Genomic DNA, 24,195 nt, shown 5'->3' with positions numbered 1-24,195 from the left:
TGGGATATGTTTACCATCGAATGTACTCAGACCCCTAGGTCTTGTTCAGTTTCATTTTCACTACACTAACATCAATCTAGGTTTTAAGACATTCAAAGACACCTCTTGCTTGAGAGAATTTAATGCTTAATGGAATACAATTCATGCTAGAGGTGCCATACATATTTAGTTAATACCATGAAAAGAACAATTACATTTATATAGCATCTTCCAGGGACCTCCCATAGTTCTTTACAGCCCATTAAATATTTGTGTAGTGTACATAGTCACTATTGTAAAAACAGCAGCCAACTTGCGCACATGCTCTCACAACAGCAAGGTGATAATGGCCCCATAGCCTGTTTTTAGTGATGTTAGTTGAGGGGTTAAATATTCATCAGTGTACCAGGGAGAAGTATCCTGTCCTTCTTCAAAGTAGTACCATGGGATCTTTTATGTCTACCTGAAAGAGGAGACACAGGTCTCGATTTAACGTCTCCTAGGGTTCATAGCCCCACTCGTCAACCTCATCACTAAATCTAGGTTGACATCCCAATGTAGCAGTGAGGGGAGTGCTGCATTGTTGGAGGTGCCAACTTTCAGATGAGGCATTAAACCTCTGAGCTGGATGTAAAAGCTCGCATGGCATTATTTCAAAGAAGAACAGGGGAATTTGCCCTAGTGTCCTGACCAATATCTATCCCTCAACCAACATCATTAAAACAGGTTACATGGTCCTTATCACATTTGTTTGGAGGAGCTTGCTGTGCACAAATTGGCTACCTCAATTTTTATATTATGTTTTTATCTTATATTTGTATATTACAACAGGGATTACACTTCAAAAGGACTATAAACCACTTTGGGGCGCTGTAAAAGACCTTAAATAAATACAAACCTTTCTTCCTTTTAAACGTTTTGCAAAATCACACTTCTAAAAATACTTGGCTGCCAGGAACGACCCTTTAATTCAAGCTGAAATTAAAAACCTGAGTTTATGAATGAATTAATGAAGCAAAGGTGAAAAAAAATAACCTGGAGGGGGACTGGTTCTGAGGGAGGGGGAGAATGAAATTCCAAGCCAATTACTTGCCACTGGTTTCTATTTCAGTTCAGATCAGGAACTTCCTGGCCAACCTCGATCCAGTGATCTGGAAATAATTAGCTTCCAATATTAATCTTTGGCTCAATTCTATTTTCACCTGGTTTGTACCTTCTTTCAAAGAGCATTCACCCAGAAGGGTGAGCGCACCTGCCCGTCTTCCAGTTATCATTCATCATTCTATTTATTGTTGCTGAATTTTCAATATTCATATCATGACCAGTATTTCTGCTCATCCAGGCTTCTGTTTCTGGTTTAGTTTTTTAACACATATTGTTCTCCACATAGGCAATGCCTCACAGCTGTTACCAATCTCAATTACAGCCAGATAGTTGGATGAGGACCTTGCAGAGGATCATTTCAAGCTCGACTAGTTAAAGGTTTTTAAAATCCACCCCCAGCCACATACGCTGGAGGAGGGAGGGGGGGCGGATTCTTCCAACAGTACACAAGAGGCTGGCGCTGAGTGGAAGGACGTTAGTCGAGATTCAATTACACAGTGCTCCACAAATTTGATTTATTGAGTAAATATTGCACTACCGGGCCCTGGGCAATCGCCAGAGGAATAAATGTGACAAACGGTGCCTCACCAACACAGCAATTTTACACCACAAAAGCTCGGGCTAGGGATGCACCATTTCTGGTGCACACTGCCAGGTGTATTCCTCCCTTGTAGATAGCTGGGTTAGTCCCTCCATTCAAATAACAAGACAAGAACGTTCAGATCAGGGTGTTAAGCTTTTGTAAAGTGGATTTTCATGATGTTGATCTCTTTGGTAAGAGATAACAAGCTAGAAATTCCTTGGATGATAAATACTGGATGAATACTCAACATTTGTGAATGACATTCCACTGTCTGAGATTATAAGATAAAAGCCAGCTACAAGAAGAAGACAAAGGAATAGGATTAGAATGTTAAGCCCCACTAATATAACCCTATGTAAATTCTAGCCATTGCACTGAAATATTAGGGTAATCTTCAGTGACAAATATGTTTCGTACCCAATATTTATTCATGGTGGGAATGTTGATTCATGTTGCTAGCCTATACTTTTCATTTTTTAGTAGTAATAGAATGTTGTTCATAAAAATAAGCACTCATCAAATGTACCACCTTGGCTATGTTCCAATTTGCTGATTGGAATAGTGCTGTTGTGATGGAGCTTGTGCTGTGATGGTGCGAGCGGTGTTGTGTGGTGGAGTGTATGGTGTGAGGCGGTGTGTAGTGCTGTGGTGCAATGTGGTGATGTGTTGTGAAATGTGGGTCTGTGGTGGGTTGTGCAGTGATGTGGTGTTGTAGTGTGGTTGTGGTAGAATGTGGGTTTAGACCATAAGACCATAAGACATAGGAGCAGAAATTAGGCCCTTCGGCCTATCGAGTCTGCTCCGCCATTCAATCATGGCTGATAAGTTTCTCAACCCCATTCTCCCGCCTTCTCCCCGTAACATTTGATCCCCTTACCAATCAAGAACCTATCTATCTCGGTCTTAAATACACTCAATGACCTGGCCTCCACAGCCTTCTGTGGCAATGAATTCCATAGATTCACCACTCTCTGGCTAAAGAAGTTTCTCCTCATCTCTGTTCTAAAAGGTCTTCCCTTTACTCTGAGGCTGTGCCCTCGGGTCCTAGTCTCTCTTACTAATGGAAACATCTTCCCCACGTCCACTCTATCCAGGCCTTTCAGTATTCTGTAAGTTTCAATCAGATCCCCCCTCATCCTTCTAAACTCCATCGAGTATAGACCCAGAGTCCTCAAACGTTCCTCATATGTTAAGCTTTTCATTCCTGGGATCGTTTTCGTGAACCTCCTCTGGACCCTCTCCAGGGCCAGTACATCCTTCCTGAGATACGGGGCCCAAAATTGCTCACAATATTCTAAATGTGGTCTGACCAGAGCCTTATAAAGCCTCAGCAGCACATCCCTGCTTTTATATTCTAGTCCTCTCGAAATAAATGCCAACATTGCATTTGCCTTCCTAACTACTGACTCAACCTGCAAGTTAACCTTAAGAGAATCCTGGACTAGGACTCGCAAGTCCCTTTGCACTCCAGATTCCTGAATTCTCTCCCCATTTAGAAAATAGTCTATGCCTCTATTCTTCCTACCAAAGTGCATGACCTTGTGGTGGGTTATATGGTGATGTGGTGTTGTAGTGTAGTTGTGGTAGAATATGGGCTTGTGGTGGGTTGTAAAGTGATGTGGTGTTGTAGTGTGGTTGTGGTAGCATGTGGGTTTGTGTTGGGTTGTGGTTTGTGCAGTGCTATGGTGGGGTAAGTGATGTGGTGGGTTGCCTAGTGTTTGGCAAATGAAGTACCAAGGGGTATATAGTGCAGATAGGGTACTGTGCACCAACATGAAAAGAGCAAAAGAAAATAAGGAAGTTAGAAAAGATGCCGATATAAAAACAGAAAATGCTGGAAAAACTCAGCAGGTTTGGCCGCACCTGTGGAGAGAGAAACAGAGCGAACTCTTCTGGTTTGCATATGTACATGTGGTTTCTATTTATCTAGTGTCTTTTGAGGCATTTGTTCTTATGGGGCTTAAGGTCACATCAGGAAGAATCAAGAAGGGCACGTGGATATTCTCTGAGGAAACCATTCCCAGATAATCTGATTAAATATAAATGTTACGGACACAGGATGTACAGGGCATGAAGCAATCCATTTATTGCTCGCCATTGAAATGTAGATGGCGCTATTGCCCACTGCCCAGGGGACATTAAGAGTCCGCTAGATACTGTGTCATTGAGCCATATGTTGGACAGACCATGTAAGACTGGCAGGTTTCCTTCCCTGAAGGTCATGAATGAACCGGTTTGATTTTTTAACAGCAATCTGCAAGCTTCCATGGTTACTTTATCTGGTGCCAACTTTTAAATTATCAGGTGTATTGAGTCCAATGCCATAATTTGCCATCATGAGATTTGACCGTAGGATGCCTGTGTGTCGCTCCTATGCCCTAACCACCAGGCTACTGTATGCCGTTTTCATATCGCAGGCTGTTTCCAACATCTAAAAAAAAACTCTAATCTTTTACTAGCCTTCCAATGCTTATATTCTTTCTTTTCAAACACTTGCCTTTTAATTGAGGTTTTAGTATCTACCTCAATAACTAATTTGCTGAAAAATGATCCCTATTTTAATCGTCTTCCATGTGAAAAATAATTCTTCTAACTTTCCCTTTTGCTCTTCTAGGGTTGATAATGGAAGAATAGGCCTAGGATTGTTCAATTGCTGACCAATTTTACAATTTACCCTCTCAAAAACGGTCACAATTTTGAAAACTTGCTGCATGCCTCTTTAATTTTCTCAGTTCCAGTGAAAAAGGCCTATTTTTTAAACTTTTAAATTTATAAATATTACCTTTCAAAATCCCGTAACTCCCTCCCTAACAGCACTGTGGGTGTACTGACACCACTTGGACTGCAGCAGTTCAAGAAGGCAGCTCACCACCACCCTCTCAAGGGCAATTAAGGATGGGCAATAATTGCTGGCCCAGCCAGCGACGCCCACATCCCTTGAATGAATAAAAAAAATTTGTTCCACTCAAATGAATCTTTGCATTGTTTCCATGCCTCTATCATATTAACACTGAAGAGGAATGACCAGAATTGCACAACTCCAAAATGAAATAGAAGGGTAATTTGGTATGTTGGGAAATGAGCGAAGGAACACTTTCATGTGAAGAATTGGAATACAAAACACAAATCGCAGCATAATTGGCTTTCAAGGTAAGCACTAAACTTACGTCAAGAAGTGTGAGAGGAGGCTAACTGTAAGTGCATTACATCCTTGTAACGTAACGGTGACTTGCCATCTGCTGAGGGACTCCACCAGGTGAGATGTCTTAAGGAGATGCAATTCACTCAGGTCACTGCCCTCTCCCATTCTGCTTTCATTGCTACCGCCTCTTCTGCCTCTCTGCCTCAATCGCCCAATTTGGAAAACAGCTTTTGGCTTCTTTCCGAACATTCTGTTAACAAAGAAACCCTAATGCATTGAAACCAGTGAACCAAGACAACCCTTTAAACCCTGGGGCAGCTCCAGCTTTCCTTCTCACCAATGGACAAACTCCCAATCGCTGAAGTGTTTTAAACTCTGGGATCTCATGTTAATGATGCGGGCCATAAAAACATACACCAGCTCAGCGCATGTTAGTCGAGCCGATGCACTTTCCACATCAACCACTAAGCCAGCCCTCCAGGATTGCCCTAGAGTAAGGCGGAGTTAAAATCAATCTCAGGGAATAACAGAAAATACCGACACTGAAGAAAATGCTAAACTGAAAATGCTCAACAAGTCTGTCAGCATCTGTGGAGAGAGAAACCGATTCAACGGGTGGAAGTGCGACGGGAAACATGGTGGCCGGGGCCACTTTATTGTCAGCTGGCAGTGGAAAAACCCCCCGTGATTAAACTGGATGTGGGAAGGAGCCAATGCAAGAAACTTTCCCCAATGCAGCAGGATGTCAATTAAACTCATTAATGAGCCAATTGGCACCAGTTATCCCAGAGCCCCTTGGAATTTAATGTTGGTTTAGGGATTAAGTGGGAGCTGCACGGACTTCCTGTGCCTCCTGAAGGCCTCTCAGCAAACCCTATCAACTTTGCCAGCAGCCTCCTTGGAAGGCCTGTCCCCATCAGGAGGTGGAAACAAGGATTGATGCGTGTGGCAGGAGGCCGTGTGATGATAAACATCCAGGAAGACATCCAATCGGATTTATCACCTATAACCCCACACCAACTCCTGGATCCAAAGTGCATCTTGCACTCGTAAGCTTAAGGTTCACCAATTCCTAACCAATCGAAGAATTAGAAATATAATTTATCCCGGACGAGCCCCAAATTTTTATGACCAATGCAGGTGGTAAAGCGGAGTTATTTAAAAATCCCAGAGGGAAACTGTAAACAACAGTCGTAACCTATAATTTTAAGTGTTATGCTTGAGATGCGACTCTAAATTCAGGAATCAGACCACCAGTTCTCGAGGCTTTACATTAAACTAAATTAGACATTTTATTAATTTTAAACTGGTTAAAATTTTTATATATATTTATATACATGGCTTCAAATCACTACGATCATAACTTTTAACAAATTCCCAAACTAACCTCCATTAAGGCAATAGCAACCCATAGACTTAACCAAACACCAGGCAAAGTATTTTCACCTTACGAATGCGAAATGAGGCTCTTGTCACTTTGATTCCTGTGGAACCAGTGTTGGAGGCTTGCAGCTGCCTTTTGATCTTACATTGCCGCTGCTCTGCACATTGGAAAACTGCTGAACTTATACCTACCACCATTGATTGAAATCAAATTCTCATTGTCTCACCAGCCTCTTTGAACTTCACCTTTTAACAATGAAACCCCTTTCATAGTACCAATTTTATTAGTAATATAAACAAATGGCTTGGTATCTGTTGGATAGGCGCCAAGTTTTCACTCCACTTCTTGAATGCTGTATTCAAAAAATGCAAATGCACGCTATCCCTCTTACATATCAAAACTAGTACACATCAAAGCACCCAGACTAGGTGACTTTAATCCAATTAGACTAAATCTCTATTTCAAAAGAAAAATATTTTCCAAAATGTTATACACTAATAGCTTCATGACAGTCAAATGTATACCTGATTGGAAAGTCTAAGCCACTGAGCATAAAAAGTGGAAAATATCCATTCTCCAGGACTGATAGTCATCGTTTTAGTAATCATGAAAAATTACCACCAACACAACCCCTTTAAAAAAGAACAAAAGTTGTTTTATATCTTTTGGAGAACTAGATTATCATGGACAGATAGCTATAATTGGGGTGGGTTTCACCAGCACTGAGGTACAATTTTTCTTGTACTGAATTTTATAAAAATCACATTTTTTCCAGCTGGTGGGTGTGCAGCAGAATTCTAAAGGCACTGAAAAGAAATGACAGCATCTGATGATTGTTCCTGGACTAACAGCTGCATGTTCTCCACCTTGCTGACTTGACTACTTCAGGGAAGGGTTCAGAAAATGGCAGCATTGCATCTCTGATTAGTTCTCTCCAATGTAAGATAGGAATCGCTTGAAAAAACATTCAAAGTCCATCGAGTTCACCTTCTATCATCCTGGTAGCCATTTGCTACATTGATAATGGAGCTAACATAGCAATCAATCTCTAAACTGTAATCCCAGGCAGTCCACAACAGATTCAGACACAAACCTCAGTTTGTGAGAGCTTTGGAAACCATTGGTCTGAATTCACCTGACCATGAATGCACATACAGTTACATATGATTGCTTCTGCTTGTTTCATGTAGTCTTAAATACTACAGCTGGTCACCTCAACCATCATGCAGAGATTCAAATATATCTGTTAGTAATATAGACAGCTTGATTACAGGCTGAAATGTGAATTAAGTATGGAATGTAATTATAGTCCCAACCAATTATGGTGTCATTATTACCTGGTCATTGTTATAAGGCCATTATACTTGGCAGAAGAGTTCAAACTTCAATTTAATTTGCATCCTAATTGGAAAAATGATTTAGTGCAATCTTATGAAATGATAATAATGACATTTGAATGTAATTCATTTAGATCTACAATCTTCTGTGCATTTTGATGATTCTCAAACAATATTGAAGTAGATCATGCATTTTAAAAAACATGAATCAAGTCTCCATTCTGGTATGCAGTATAAGACAATCATGATGCAGGGCAACTCTAGCCTAGTGAGGAGACTGTGAACTATATCAACCTTTCTTCATCACATCTGCAACCCACACAAATACAATGTGATAGTTATTACTGCATGGTACTGAGTGCATTTTGACTACCTTAGTAAACAGAGACCATGTAAACAGAGTTACCCTCATTGATGCAAATGGAATAATACTGCGCTAAAGCATTTGAAAGCTAACAAGCATAATATTCAAGAGCTGTGGAATGTACTGAAGTGCTACAAAGTGACTTTCATTTCATTAAAGAGGATAGCAATTGTATAATGCAATATAATGAAATAAAAGCAAAAAAAAGCTGACTCAAAAGATATATGAAAGAGAGATGCTAGTGTTCATGGATATAACAATGCCTTCAGAACTTCTGAGAATCTCCAATCAATATGGACACAATACTTTTGGTGCCTTAGGGCTCTGTCCCCTTCTATTCATAACTTGCCTGATATCCCTCTGTGGCACCAACAAGCACAGACTCAGCTTCCAAAAAGCATAACATTGGAACCCAACTCTGCCTTTCTGGCACCAGCATTGACTCCAGCATGATTATAAACCGGGCATCCATGAGGGGCTGTGGGCCATCAGCAGCAGCAGAATAGTATTCAACCACAATCTGTAACCTCTCGGCCTGGCATATCCATCACTCTGCCATTACCATCAAACTAGGGAATCAACAATCATTCCTTGAAGAGGGCATGCCATGAGCAGCACCAGGCATACCTAAAAATAAGGTATCAATGTGGTGAAGCTACAACACAGGTTTGCATGTGTGTTAAAGACCAAAGGCAGCATACTATATACAAAGTGATCCCACAACCAATAGATCAGATCAAAGCTCTGCAGTCCTGCCACATCCAGTTGGGAATGTTGGTGGACATTAAGTCAATAACAATAGGAAGAGTGGGTGAACCAGTGATAGTAATGCCACTGAATGTCAAGGGAGATGGTTAGATTCTATCTTGCTGGTGATGGCCATTGCCTGACACTTGCCCATCTTCAATGATAATGGAGTCAAGCATGTTAATGCAAAAGTCAAGGCTGAAGCACTTGCAACCATCTTCAGCCAGAAGTGCAGAATGGATGATCTAACTTGACCTTCTCCTGAGATCCCCAGCATCACAGATGCCAGTCTTCACCAGTTCAATTCACTCCACATGATATCAAGAAATCGCTGAGTGCTTTGGATACAGCAAACTCTATAGGTCCCGGCAACATCGTGGCTGTAGTGCTGAGGACTTATGCTCCAGGAGTAGATGTGCTCCTGGCCAATCTATAACTCTGGCATCAAATCAACAAAGTGAAAAATAACCCAGCTATGTCCTGTCCATAAAAAGCAGGACAAATCCAATGTGACCAATAACTGCCTCATCGCTCTACTCTCAATCATCAACAAAGCGATAGAAGGTGTTGTCAACAGTGTTATCAAGCAGCAACTTACTCAGTAATAACCTGCTCACCAATACTCAGTTTGGGTTCCGCCAGAACCATAAGTAACACTTGTGCCATACATGTGTCAGGCAATGACAATCACAAGCAAGGTAGAATCTAACCATCTCCCTTGACATTCAATGGCATTCCCATCACTGGTCCACCCATCATCAACATCTTAGATATTACTATTCACCAGAAACTTAAAAGGATCAGCCACATAAGTGCAGTGGTTACAAGTATAGGTCAGAGGCTGAGAATTCTGCAGCAAGTGACTCACCTCTTGACTCCCCAAAGACTGTCCACCATCCACAAGGCACAAGAAAGGGGTCAAATGAAAGGCTCTCCACTTGCCTGAATGAGCGCAGCTCAAACACTCAAGTTCAACACCATCCAGGACAGAACAGCCCACTTGATTGACACCCCAACACCGTAAACATTAATTCCCTCCACCATTGGCGCAAAGTAGCAGCAGTCTGTACCATCTACAAGATGCACTGCAGCAACTCGCCAAGACATTTGACAACACCTTCCAAGTCATACACCTGACGTGGAAATAAATCGACATCCCTTCACTGTCGCTGGGTCAAAATCCTGGAACTCCCTCCCTACCAGCACTGTGGATGTACCTACACCACATGGACTGCAGCGGTTCAAGAAGGCAGCTCACCACCATCTTCTCAAGGGCATTTGGGATGCCCAGTAGACATTGACTTTTCCAAGGACACTCACATCCATGAATTAAGAAAAGAATAGTTCCTGGGTGACTATTCTAGTAAGACAGTCAGAACCATCCAAATTCTCCGATTTAATTCAGAGTTTGGGATGGCTCCCAATGCAGAATAATTGCCCATCGGAAGGTTGAACTTCCAGCAATTCCCATGCAGTGCTTGCATGGAAACTTCCAGTGGGGTGGAGGGGGTTCCCCCACTGCATCCTCTGGGGTACTTCCCAGGTACCACCCTCCGGAGATCAGAAGTTATGGGCCATTGTCTTCTTTTTAGTTCAATCATAACTTTTTCCTTAAATCAATTATAACAGCTCTTGATGTCTTTAACCTAATTTTTGAACATTTTAATACATTGTAGCATACAGAATAATAACACCTTCTCAACGGCAACTAGGACTAGCAATAAATGCTGGCCCAACCAGCGAAGCCCACATCCCTTGAATAAATAAAAAAAGTAGGGGACCATTTGGCCCATTGTGCTTGTGTTGGCTCTTTGAAAGAGCAAACCAATTACTTCTCCAGGTTTTTCCTTGCTTCAGGTATCTCACCATCTATTTTGCATGTCGAATTCACATGAGCAGATCTTGATTGGCTAGGAACCTGTAGCCAATAGAGTGCCAGAAATGAATAGATTAATAATAGGTACTTCATCACAGCAGCAAAAAAAAGTGCAGTTATGTAGAACCCTTAATAGTAAAACATCCTGTGGTGTGTCACCGGATCATTATTGAACAAACACCAGCACAGGCTATGCTACAAAATATCAGACAGGCAAGCACTATTGGAGGCCTCTTACCTTATGCCAAGTTACGCTTTGATAAGATGACTTGTACAAAGCCATGAAGAGTTTAATCCTGATTTATCGTATACTGTGTTCCTGAGCCCTCAAGTTAATTATGACTGTGATGTCCCCTGATCCCCATAAATAATTGAGTACGTCCTTAAGCAGGGCCTTTGAATTTGTTTTAAAATAAACTCAAACTACAGATGAGTTATATTTAATGTAAAACAAAATTATGTAGGCAATTTTCAGACTGTTAGTAATTTTACTTCTTTATTAATAGCACTTGGAGAACTGGACTCAGTTGGTTAGGCACATTTTGTCAGTGCTGCGATTAAGTATTGCTGCATTTTCTGGTGTTGTTTTAACCCATTTAGTAAATGTTTATTGCTGGCAGACTGAAAACAATTTAACCAATTATCAGTGATGGATTGCCTCTACTTTGGTGTATTTTCCAATATTTTGAAACCACCTTCTGGGTCTCCTGTGGCTTGGCTGATAGTAGAGCAGGTAATAGATTCTGACAGATATTTAGAAAAAAGGCTTCAAATATACTGACTTTTAAATAAGGCTTGCCCCAGGTTTGCCTTCCGCATCAACAGAGCACCATATTTCAGGTATGCTTCAAGTTTCTTATAGCCATCTTCAATACCCCGGCTCAATTTAAGTTAACACTCCTTCAGCGTAAGAGATTCACAGCCATATTAAACCTATAGCAGACCTGCTGACTCGTCTTTAAGTATTTGTCAAGCTGCCATCCTGGAAGGAGCCAGAATGTCATCCGCATACAGAATTTAGACTTGAGAGTCACAATCTGTGCAGTGTGACTGAGCTGTCCCTTTCTGCTATACTTATTTTATGGTAACGTCTTTCAGCAGAAATGTTAAACCGAGGACCCCTCTGTCCTTTCAGGTGGAAGTCAAAGGCACTGCTGCACTCTTTCATTGAGGAGCAGGGGAGTCCCTGCTCATAGCCACGCCAATATTCATCCTTCAATCAACATCACAATAACGGACTGTCTGGCCATTATTGCATTGCTGTTTGTGGGGGCTTGCTGTGCACAAACTGGCTGCCGGGTTTTCCAACATTATAATCGGTGACAACGTTTCAGAAGTACTTCATTGGCTGTAGCGGGCTTTGGGATGTCCTGCGGCCATGAAAGGCACTATATAAATGCAAGTCTATCTTTATTACATTTCAACAAACTTATGTCATTGCGAAGCCTGTGGCAACTAGGGGTGAGGCAGCCGTACAAACAGGCTGCGCTGTAAAATGAAGAGTTCCTAGTGATTCAGTACGGGTTGTGTAAGAATTGAAAAAAAACAGGACCTGGCCAAAGTGCTTAAAACACTTTCCAGGATAAAAACATAGAAATACGCCAGACCTTTTATTGATGGACCATTATGAAGTCACAGGAAATTGCAGCTTTCGTCAGAGGTTCCTTAATTAGTGAGATGTGTTCCCTTAATTTTTTTTTAGTCTATGAGGGGAATTTCACCTAACAAGAATTTACCCAAACAACATAAACCCTGGACTCTGACCTATCTAATAGATTATTGTTAAAATCAATAGATTCTTGTTAGGTGGGTAAATAGAGCTGAAGTACAGATCAGCAATGATACAATTGAATGGTGGAACAGGCTCAAGGGGCTAAATAGCCTCCTCCTGTTTCAATGTTCCTAAATTGCCTGTGAGCAGGCAATCACCTTGTAATGATTCACAGTGAAAGAAAATTTCTCCTGTGCTTTTGGAGAACACGGTGTTATTGTCTTGCAAATTGATAATGCCTCTCATTGCTTGAAAGGTTAACACAGGTTAATTTAGATAATCCAAGTTAATGATTTAAAATGTTACATTATTTATTGTGCTGAATTCCAACTGCATGTAATTGAAGGGATTTTTTTTTTAAAGGGTCCAACTGTAATGTACTAAGTGACCTCAGCTACTCAATAATTTAACCCCTAGCCAGCTGGGAATCGAATAGATTTGGTTTCATGTCAAGCTTATGCACTGCCAGGACAGGGTGAGATGGAGATCAAAATGATCTGGGACTAGTCAGACCTTGGAGGTGTTACGATCCCCGTGGAGACCAATACCTGAAAAGAAATGAATCCCCTGAGGAAAGGAATCGATGGACAAGATTTCACTTGTTAAAACTTGCACTGTAACAGTAAAACCAAAACTCCGCGTAAAATAATGCAGGCATTAACTATGATATTTTTTAACTATAAAATCAATTAAATGAATTTCACTTTAAATAGTCGATACAACAAAGGTACATCTTAAAAAACTACAAGCACTCGCAACACTCCCCACACAGGTGGCATCACATGCAGTTTCAAAGCTCCCTAACTTGGTCTCCGGTACATAGGATCACTCACTTTCCCCACTCAATCGATTCGACCTTCAAGTTGCTTTCACCAGCAGCTGTATTTTATCTGAGATCCCCAGATATGGTTAACTCTAACAAGATGCATGTCTACGAATCCTCTCTCACCCTGGTCACATCAGTCCTGATGGCATAGCTTTCCAGAGTTCCTCTTCAACCACCCAACCAGCAACACCCAGTGTTACGGTCTCTTCCTCTGTTACAAACTCTTAGCTCTTATGCATGCCTGAGGTATGCCCATCAGTTTTTCAGCATTCAGTTCCTTTCAGCTCACTCATACATCACTTCCTCAAGAGCTGCTGGAGTTCAATTTTCCTTCCTACTGTCAAATAGAAAACTGGCCATTTTGCAGAGAGCGTTGCTTGCTTCTCCTCATATGAATTCTGTGCTTTGATGACTTCTGCTGCAGCAGTACAGACTGAAACACACTACCCCAATCAGCTTTAATTAGCCCATTGTTTCTAGCTTTCATTCCAATCTCAACCAGTTTAACTTCTCAGAGGTACGATGATACCCAAGAAATCCAATTATTCCCCTTTTTTTCAGAATGTTCTTCAGTTTCATATTGGGTTAAAAGGGATATCTCACAAATACAAGCCCTCTGCAAGTACCGAGTTTATCATGGATGCGAGGCTCATTCATACCGCGCTGTACCTATCAACTCACTGTTAGGAGGCATTAAGAAACTCAAATATTTACCTTCGTTAGTTTGTAGGTTGGGAACTCCAGTTCCTGATGAACCTTGGGCCTCCTGCTCATGCGCAAAGGCGAGATCTTCAAATGTGGAGATTGGAAAACCTCGTGAGAAAGAAAAAATTTCAGTGAGATTGGTTGGCTCACAATGTGACAAACGTCTGGGTGGGTTGCTGAGAAATCCATGGAATTGGGTTTGGTCGCATCTATCATCTATTGCGTATTGTGGTGTGTCCGACCACAGTTCACCTGTTAATTCATGTATACCTCATACTTACCCTGAATGTTAGGGTATAAGGTAGATATTGTAAATTGCTTTATCTTTCTGAACTTGTATAGCAAAGTTTATTTTTGTTCAAAACACATGGAATCTTGTGCCTTCATTGAGTTAGCAAGCATCTTGAATCTCAAACTTTATTTACTTTACAATAAATATTATTGATCCCTAACCAGATCTCCCCCCACATCTAGGGTCTGGCCAGGGATCATAACAGAGGAATTTTCCAGTCAAGTGCTCACATTCATTTCTCCTGACTACTTTCCACGATCTCCGTACTAGAATGGTAGCAGTGGTGACCGATCTGCAGAAAAGAAGACTTGTATTTCTACAGCACCCTTCATGACCTCAGGGCATCCCGTGGCACTTTACACCAGTGAAGCTACTGTTGTGATGCAAGGAAACGCGACAGCCAATTTGAGCTCAGCAAAAACCTCACATACAGCAATGTGATAATGACCAGATAATCTTTTTCTAGGCGTTTATCGAGGGATAAATATTGGCCAGGACACTCTCCTGCTCTTCATCAAAAGAAATGTAGGGCCAGTGATTGGACATGAATCAAAATTGTGCCTCAAACCCTGTGTAGTTCCACATTTGACATGGGGATTGCAATTTGCTGCCAAAACATCACAACATTACATCAAAGGCAGCGGAAATGCCACTCTCTAAATGGATCTGAGCAATAGCAGTGCACTCACTGCAACAACTTGCTTTCCCTAAATATCAGCAAAGCCTCTGAGCAGCTCCTTTTGAATGGCTCAGTGCACAGTCTCTGACACCCAGGTTCAAAGCCCATGTTTGGCTGACATTTACACTCTTTGCTCCCTCCAGATGGCAGCGTGATGAATTATCACACAAGTCAGCAGGCACGACATAGAGTAGAGGTGAAGTGCAAAGCTGGTGAAAAGGGGCAAGAGTCGGCAAATGATGTGCAAATTCACCCTCCAAGGCCCACCTACAGTCTCCTCCCCTGAAAATCAGAGCCTTTCACCAGCCGTGCTGCAGCCGTTAGGGCAGCACTGCACAGAGGGCACTATGCCAGCTGCACAATGCGGCAATGTTTGATTTATAAATAAACTCCCCTGTTCTTCTTCAAAGTAGTGCCATGGAACCTTTTATATCCACCTGAGGAGACAGATGGGGCCTCAGTTTAACATCTCATCCAAAAGACAGCAGCTCCAACAATGCAGCACCCCCTCAGTGCTGAAATAAAAACAGAAAATGCTGGAAAAACCCAGCAGGTCTGACAGCATCCGTGGAGAGAGAAACAGAGTTAAACGTTTTGAGTCTGTATGACCCTTCTTCAGAGCGTCTCCACCCTCCCCCTCAATACTGCACTGGACGTTGTCCTTGATTTTTGTGCTGAAGCACTGAGGCGGAACTTTAACTCAGAACCTTCTGACTCAGAGGTAAGAGTGCTACCAACCGACAACAGTGGATGACAAACTGTGCGATGTTGTGAATAGCTCCAGCCTGGAAGGAACCAGACATATAAAAGTTCATTGGCACAATAACCTTTATAGTCACTGGCAGTAGGGTCCTTGCCTATCCTGAGGTTGTAGTTGTAGCTGCAGCAAGTGGCATATTTCAGTGAGGGGGGTCCTGAATGAAGTGAGGATTTCTGATACATTGCACCTTGTTGAAGTTTCTGTCATTGTGGGCTTGTCTTGGGATCCATTGGCTTCTTATTCTATAAGAGATCTAGATGGGGGCAATGGTCTTTCATTCAAAATACCTTTTATACATCACTAACTACTTCCAAGGTTATAGAATATTCGGGCTACTCTCTAGGGCTTCTCACTCATCTTCTCTCAGTGAGTGACATTACTGCGACATAGCTCCTTACGCACGCACTCTGTAACTATTATTTGAGTTAACCCTTTACTCTACACCTTCTCCCGAGACTGTATCCCCATCTTATTGTGCGGGAATCCTTCTACACCTCCCTCAAAAGTCTGTGCTTTTAAAAGGGAAAGTCTCTTTAGCGCTTTCACCAGTCTTCTTGAACGAGTGCGGAGCTCCTCCGGAGGCAGATGGGACTCCGTTTGCTCCGAAGTCTGTCCCTGGGGGTTGTCATTCCTGGTTTCTCTCATTTGTGGTTCTCTAGGCGTGATGTTCTCCTGAGGTTCAGGGTATTCAGCCCATACTGCTAATGGTTTTCTGTCCATTAAAATCGTGGCTCTGTTCCTTTGAATGGCACCTGGCTGAGTCTTGATCAGATATGAGTTCAGTTGCTGTAGCTTCTCCATTTAGTATTTCAATAGGACTGAAATATGAGTCAAAGGCTCTTATGACATCTACATAGGAGGCTGTCTCTTCGTTCACCCTCTGCCTGGCCAGCGCTTTGTCCACGGTGCTCCTGACGGTGTATAACAAAGTGCTAATTTGATCTTTGTTCTCTTTACTCGCAAGGCCTGAAGCGTTGCATTACCAGGTAAAGTGTCTTTGCCAATTTGTCCATTACTCAGCCTGCCTGGGGCCACCTATATTTTGTATGATTCTGGTCAGGATAAAGTAGTAATCATTTCTCACCCTGGTTCGAGGTTGTCTTTTCCCGCACTGCTTGTCTCGCCAGTTGCTGGGCTGCCCTTGTTATTTTGTCGTCTCCGGTGTGGCTGCTGGTTTGGTGTCAAAGTCCTTCACCCGCTGCTCTGCCTAGTTGCTGGGTTTCTCTTGAAGCTTTTCCAGCCAGTTTTTACTGTTTCCCTGTGGGCGTAGTCACTGCTGCCACCATCTGTTATTGTGGGCTTGTCTTGGGATTCATTGGTTTCTTACTCTAGAAGAGATCTTGCTGGAGGCAATGGTCTTTCATTCAAAGACCTTTATTTACATCACTAACTGTTTCCAAGGTTACAGAATATTAAGGCATATCTTGAGCTACTCTCTAAGGCACTTCTCACTCATCTTCTCTCAGTGAGTGAAATCACTGTGACATAGCTCCTTATGTACATGTTCTGTAGCTATCATTAGAGTTAACCCTTTACGTCTCTCCCTGAGACTTTATCCCCATATTATCATATTGGACGCTCTTCTACACCTGCCTCCAAAGTCTCTGCTTTTAAAAGGGATAGTCTCTTTGGTGGCTGATTGCTTCTTGATGTTACTATGATTCCACCAGCAACTGGTGCTTTCTATAATCGTTTTGAGTTGCAAAAGTCTACGAGGAGTGGTGCGGCAGATGCTGAAGCACTTGGCTCTGACTTCAAGGGTTTCTGCACCAAGCAGCTGCTTTCAGACATGGGTGTACTAGTAGACATCCCCCTTGGAATACAGGAAGACTGGCAGAGTGAAATGAGACCATGCAAAGCAGGACAAGCTACTGGAAGAGGGAAGAGGGGGTGGAGGAACAGGGCTCTCAGCATGAGACCATATCCATCCAAAATGTTCAGGGAACCATTCTCCTACCTTAACAGCAGTAATTGTCCTGTAAGTAGTTGATGATCCATTTATACATGGCCAGTGCTGACATCTTCCTACTGCATGTTCAGCTGTGCAAGTTTAAGAGAAGCCTTTGCTTGGAGGATGAGCATCAAATCAGTAAGGATACTGACTGATGTCATGATCTTCCTGTTCAGTGTGCGGGCACTAACATCACACCAATATGAGGTCAGGCACAATTTGCTCCACAAGTGTTTGCACCAACTGCAGACACCATTTTTGAGCGCTAAGGGCACTTGCAACATCCAAAATCAAGCTTTAATGAGCCTAATTTCTTGCTTGCTGTGTTCAGGCATATATGTACAGGTGATTGCCTGGCACCATTGCAATCTGGGGCTGCTGTGGAATTCTGGCATGTTTGTCTTGGTGACTTAATCCACGCACAGTGTCCTCCCAGCAGAATATAACAGCACATATTTCATATGATAACATATGAAACACTGGCTATTTTTGGAGTTGGGTCCCCTTGCCAACTCTCTAATGATTCAGCATTGATTTGGCTTAATGTACAGGTTTTCATGACTGATAAAGCTGCAACTACTTGATTCGCTAGATCTGCTTAATTACTGCCAAGCTGCCTAAGTGTTGCCAGATTGTTTAATAAACCAATTTCTTTTGGCTGCCACGTTCTGACTGCATTTGAATGCCATTACCAGATTGCATGTCGACTTAGCCCAGAGACATGGGTTATACATGGTGTCAGAAACCATAATATACAGCTGAGTCTTCTCACTGAATCGATTTATTATAATTGATAATATACTTGTTTTTGTTTGCCTGGACTGTTTTGGTTGGCCGGTTTAAAGGGTGCATCTGTTGGTGGGTTTATTTGGTGGGTGGTATTTGGCGGTACATGCGGAGGAATATAGAGGGTGTGGAGGCCTCGAGTGCAAGACACATGTGCAGCTACCAACACTTGGTGGCAGCAGTGGTGACAGGGGGTTGGGGGGGTGCGAGGCATTGATGGAGAACAAAGACAAGTTAGGGGAGCCCAACAATAAAGCTACCCTGGCTGGAGAGATTGTTTCTGTGCTGAATGGGATGAGATTGATGGGACGGATGCAGATGGCAAGACCAGGATGTAAGGAATGGGATAGAGATGAGATAGGAGGGAGGGGATGGCACGGGAAGGGAGGGGATGGTATGGGAAGGGAGGGGATGGCATGGGAAGGGAGCTATTGGAGGGTTGGATGAAATAGAACCATAGAAGCATAGAAAAGTTACGGCATAGAAAGAGGCCATTCAGCCCATCATGTCTGTACTGGTCAAAAAAGAAAAAAAGGAAAAAAATAGCTGCCCATTTCTAATCCCACCTTCCAGCACCTTGTCCCATAGCCTTGCAGGTTACAGCACCTCAGGTGCAGGTCCAGGTACCTTTTAAGTGAGTTGAGGGTTTCTGCCTCCACCACCAAACCAGGCAGTGAATTCCAAACACCCACCGCTCTCTGGTTAAGAAGTTTTTCCTCGTGTCCCTTCTAATCCTTCTACCAAACACCTTAAATCTGTGCCCCCATTAATTGACATCTCAGCTAGGTGAAAGAGGACATCACTGTCCACTCTATCGAGGCTCCTCATAATCTTGTACTAAACTAAGTCACCTATCAGCCTCCTCTGTTTTTAAGGAAAACAGCCCCAGCCTATCCGATCTTTCCTCATAGCTGCAATTTTCAAGCCCTGGCAACATTCTTGTAAATCTCCTCTGTACTCTCTCCATATTCTCTCCTTATGTCCTTCCTGTAATATGATGACCAGAACTGTAATTAATTAAGTTAATAATTAGAAATGATGTCATTACTTAAGTGTGGTGAATTGGCAAGGAACAATTATTTGATACAACTTATTATTCAAAAGCTATTCATTATAATGCTAGATTTAAATGAAAGTTTCTGATGAATTAAAAGAATATGTCTGCAATGAGCATATAGATGAGGAAGGTGGTAACAGTTCACACCATCTAGAGTTTCTACGCAGTCTAACTCCAATGGGCATGGCACCTTGTAAATTTAGACTCAAGGAATGAGCAGTTGTAATGTTGCTATGAAACCTGAATTCCATGCCAAGTATATCAAGGAATAAGAATAAGTTCGAAAGCTGCTTTCTTCAATGGTGGGTGCTGAAGTTGTAACAGATTTGAAGGAATTAGAGGGCAGAATCTTCTGCACTCGCTGGTGGCGAGCTTGGAGGTGGGAAGGTTTTGAAATTGAGCGGGCCGATGGCATATTGGAATCCTGCCGCCTTCCGGCCTCTGCCAGAATTAAGTTCCGGGTGGGAACGGCCACGGTCGACCCTTCCTACCTCGCCACCACCTGAGGTCCTTAAGTGGTCAATTAATGGCCAATGAGGCCACGATGACTGGGGAGGTGCCAGCCATGGCACTGGCTGCGCACTCCCAGGCGGGGCCAGCACTGGCTCCACTGGCCAGTGGATGACCACCAAAGCCATCAAGGCCAACGGGACAGCAGAGTCAGCAGGCTGTCTCCAATGTCACTACCAGTGGGGGGAGGGACGGGGGGCAGGGGGCAGGGGTGGGGGGGTGGGGGGGTCTGGTGGTGGGGGTGGGGGGTGTGAGGGAGTTGGGGATGGTTGGGGGGGGTGGGTGTGAGGTGGGGTGAGATGTTGCCCTCGCAAACGTAAGTTTAAGGCACCATGAGCACAAGAGGGACTGGTCACGGGTGATCTTCTGTTCTGTAAATTAGACGCCAACTTTGATTTTTAAAAAAAGGACAAAGCAACTGATCACAATATCTCCGGGACCAATCTTACAGTACCTTGACAGAAGGGTTCACATTGCAAGTTGTCACGTCAATGGCCATGTTAGATGCTGCAGTCCTTCCAGCTGTCAAATCTGTTGCTTATACCTCGTACGCACCGATCAGAGCACAAAGGAATTAGACGCAAGTAGGAAGATGATGGATGCTGTGAGAAATCTCATCGCTATCTCTAAGGCTATAGGAACAAAGTGGAAAGTGACTGCAGACCATTTGAGAGAACCTTGAAAAACAATTATCTGCAACACTTCAATGACTACAGGGTGTAACACTAAAGCTCCACAAATATGGGTTTGCCAGTCAGAGGGACAAAAATAATCCCAGTTGCAAACGCTCTGAGGAACCTATTAACCTTGAAGGGAAGGGGTGGAAGCATCTCAGAATGAGCATGGAGATTGCACAATGGCAAACATGCCCAAATCGGATAAAAAAAATAACATAAGAAAAGCAAAGTACTCTGGTGATCTGAAATAAAAAAACAGAAAGTGCTGGGAAAACTCAGCAGGTCTGGCAGCAACTGTGGAGAGGGAAACACAGAAAATGTTTTGAGTCCAATATGACTCTTCAGCCAAAGCAAAAACTCCTGCTTGCTCCAAAGCAGAATCAGGCTCAGCTGTGGCAGGACCATCCCCCCGCTCCTTTCACAGTCAAAAAGCTTGGCAGTGCCCAGTGCCAGGGCTCACGAGTGCAGAATGGCCAGTTGGACTGGTACCAAAGGGCTGCCACTGCCCAATTGAAGACATACCTCAGCAAGGAGTCAAACAACTTCATGGAAGAATGGGAGAAAACTGGAGGGGAGGGAGAAAGAAAATGGAAAACAAAAGCGTGAAAACCATTTTTATTCCCAGTAATAGTCCACTCTGACACTTTATTTCACGCTGGTTGTCAGCTGAATCTAATCTTTCTAAAACAGGCTGTTTATCTTTTAACATGAGGCTTTGTTTGCTGTGCGCAAACCCCTTGAAACAGGCAGAGAGGTTTTAGTATATTTATTGCACTGTAGCAACTTACAGCATGGGATCAGTCTGCAAACATTTATAAATGATGGCAAAGTCAACAACTGATAGTCAACAGTTGCGTCTAGGGAGCGCAGGACGAGAATGGGAGATCCATAAAATTTAGAAAGAAGATACCACTGTTTTACTGCAGATAGGGAGAAAGCATTATAACAGACTGACACATAATACATCAGCAAATAGCTTAAGAGACTGCATATGTTTGGCAATCTGTTGTGAATCTGAGATTTTCCTAATACTATGGGATATCAAAGATTAAAGGTTTGTAAACGCAATATAAAGCAAACACGGCTAATCGCTGGGACAACATCTGGTCGAACAGCTGGTGCAAAAAGTAATATTTTGTAGTAATTAGATCACCATGAGTGAGCTCTTATTTGTCAATGACAAAGTAAGAAAGTTTCAGCTCTTCATAGGTGAAAGACAAGGAGCCAATTTACAGAACAGCTTTTAAGGGAAGTAAATTAGGTTGGATACTCCCACTTACAGTTACTGAAAAATTCAACATTCAGTTGCAGTTACTGCCCTTGTGGGGTTGGGGTGGGAGGAAGCCATTCGCGTTAACCCTCGCTGATCTCCTGTGGTAATCCGTTGTCACAGGAGATGGCTGATACAGAGACCGGTGCATCTTTCAAGGGGAAATTAGAAGAATTATTGAAAGCAGAGGAAGACGCAGGGCTATGGGAGAGTGCAAGGCAGTGGGATTAGCTTTCGATTGCTTCTGCGAGACGTTGGCACAGCTACAATAGCAAAAATGCTTCTTACTGGGCTGCAAGTCTCCATGGTACTGTGCTTGCAAATGTTACTGCAAAAAGGCAGAGACGTATGCACAACTGCTATTATATCTGATTTAATTCCTGAATACTCCTACCAGGCACACTGGAGACCTAATTACCAATCAAGCTATAAGGAAGCTCGCATCTTTGAAATTTTTTTTTTGTGTGTTGAATACAACAACACTGCGTACTCCAATAGCACCAGGAACATAGTGAAACATCCCAAGGCTCACAAGAGCATTATCAAACAAAATTCAAATACCCAACTTTCCACAGATCAGCGTTTGAGTGGGTCTGAACAACTGCTAAATCTTCATCTCTCATCGATTGGTCGGATTATCCCTGGAGACTGAATTTAGCTGGGCCTGCTGGCAATAGAAAAGTTAATAAACAGATTCTCACCACCTCTTCAAGTCAGTACGACAGCTTAAAGAAAAAAGACGCGATCCTTGGCTTTTTAAATTTAGGCATAGAGTATAAAAGGCAAGGAAATTTTGTTTTTTTTTCATAAACTTCTACTCAGCTGGAGTATTGTGCCCAATTCTGATCACCATACTTCAAGAAGGATGTCACCATCTTGGAGAGGGTGCGGAAGAGATTTACGTGAATGATGCGAAGGATGAAAGACTTTGGGCAGAATTTTCCCGTTGGCGATTTGGGGGCGGGACACGCTCGCCGACCGGAAAATGATGTCGAGAGGAATCCCCGACGTCATCCCAGTCCATTTAAATATTGAGGAAGGCGGGCGGACAGCGAAATCAGCTGTCCGCCCGCCGAACTGTCAATGGCCAATTGAGGCCATTGACAGGATAATTAAGCTTGTTAAATGCCCTGCCCGTCCAACCTTAAGGCTGGCGGGCAGGCCAGGAGCCCCAGCGGGCTCCTGATAATACATGAAACCTCATCCACTGGCGGGATGAGGTTTCATGTCCGTTTTTAAAAACTTCAATAAATTTGATGTGTTTATTATTAACATATACCATCTCGTGTGACATTGTCACATGAGGGGGACATGTGAATAAATTTAATATTTTTCTATTTTTAAAGATTTTTATACTGTGATCTCCCTGAGACAACACTTAGTCTCAGGGAGCAGTACGCTCTTTCGCGCGCATGTGTGAAAGAGCGCACTTTGACAGATGGGGAATCCGTCCACCCTCCGCACAGGAATCACATAGCGCTTCCTGTTGGGCAGGCCGCTGGGCAGGCCTTAATTGGCCTGCCCACTCAAAATGGCGGCGGGCCCTGTTTCGGCGGAGGAGTTCGGCTGCCCACCTGCCCATCAAGGTAAAAATCCTGGCCTTTAGTTACATGGAGAAAAAGGAGGGGCCAGGACTGTTCTTAAAGCAGAATGAGTTAAGGAGAGATTCGATAGAGCTAATTAAACTTGAGGTTTGATAAGACAAAACGGTTTCATTGGCAGTAAGGTCAGTAACCAGAGAATACTGATCAGAGGGAAGATGAGAGGAATACTTTTAACATTATGGGCTGAATCTTCCGGTCGGCGTGTGGGGGCGGGCCTAACATGCCAATGTGTAAAATGAAGCCTGATGACATCATCGCACGTCATTTCGATATTGCGATCGGCAGGCGTGCGCCGGAGACGGCTACGTGCCCGCGGAACTGTCAACGGCCTATTAAGGCCATTAAAAAAGTATTTAACTTGTTAACAACGCTGCCCATCCAACCTTAAGGCTGGTGGGCAAGCGAAGGGCTCGAGCGGCTTTCGCGTTTTTCAGGAAACCTCATCCACAGGCGGGATGAGGTTCCCTGAAGGTTTTATAAAATAAGATAAATAAATTTTACTTACTTCACTAACATGTCCCAGCTCGTATGACACTGTCACATGAGCTGGGACATGTTTAAATTACTTTTCACTTTGTTTATTAAAAATTTTTCACAGCCATTCAATCTAGATTTCTGCACCCATTCGTGCGCATGCGCGAAACAGGGCAGGCCCCGACTCTCCCTCCTCCCCCCGCCCACACAGGTAGTGTTGAGCGCGACTGGCCATGCGTTATGCTGGGCGGGCCTTAATTGGCCCACCCGTGTAAAAGGCGGCACCCAGCCGATTGGGGGAGGCGATCTGCTCCGCG

At 43.1% G+C, this 24,195-nt stretch overlaps 2 long non-coding RNA genes across 3 annotated transcripts in view; both read right to left on the bottom strand.

Annotated features, from left to right (window-relative positions):
• The window catches only part of LOC144687849 (uncharacterized), a 123,080-nt gene that overhangs the window by 98,812 nt on the left and 73 nt on the right, over nucleotides 1-24,195 (bottom strand). The gene's annotated exons all lie outside the window — the stretch shown is intronic.
• On the bottom strand, nucleotides 10,296-24,076 carry LOC144687842 (uncharacterized). 2 transcript variants are annotated; one of them, XR_013578225.1, is made up of 4 exons: nucleotides 23,910-24,076; nucleotides 20,308-20,485; nucleotides 13,828-13,926; nucleotides 10,296-10,558 (listed from the first exon to the last, which is right to left on the bottom strand). It is a non-coding gene; the product is annotated as an uncharacterized LOC144687842 (long non-coding RNA). The 2 variants fall into 2 exon arrangements; XR_013578227.1 differs by lacking the exon at nucleotides 10,296-10,558 and having other exon boundaries at nucleotides 13,626-13,926; nucleotides 20,303-20,485.

This window comes from Cetorhinus maximus, chromosome 1 (genome assembly GCF_964194155.1).
Source record: "Cetorhinus maximus chromosome 1, sCetMax3.hap1.1, whole genome shotgun sequence".
Lineage (NCBI taxonomy): Eukaryota > Metazoa > Chordata > Chondrichthyes > Lamniformes > Cetorhinidae > Cetorhinus > Cetorhinus maximus.
The sequence above is the reverse complement of the archived record's forward strand: the minus strand, read 5'-3'. Positions and strand labels throughout refer to the sequence as shown.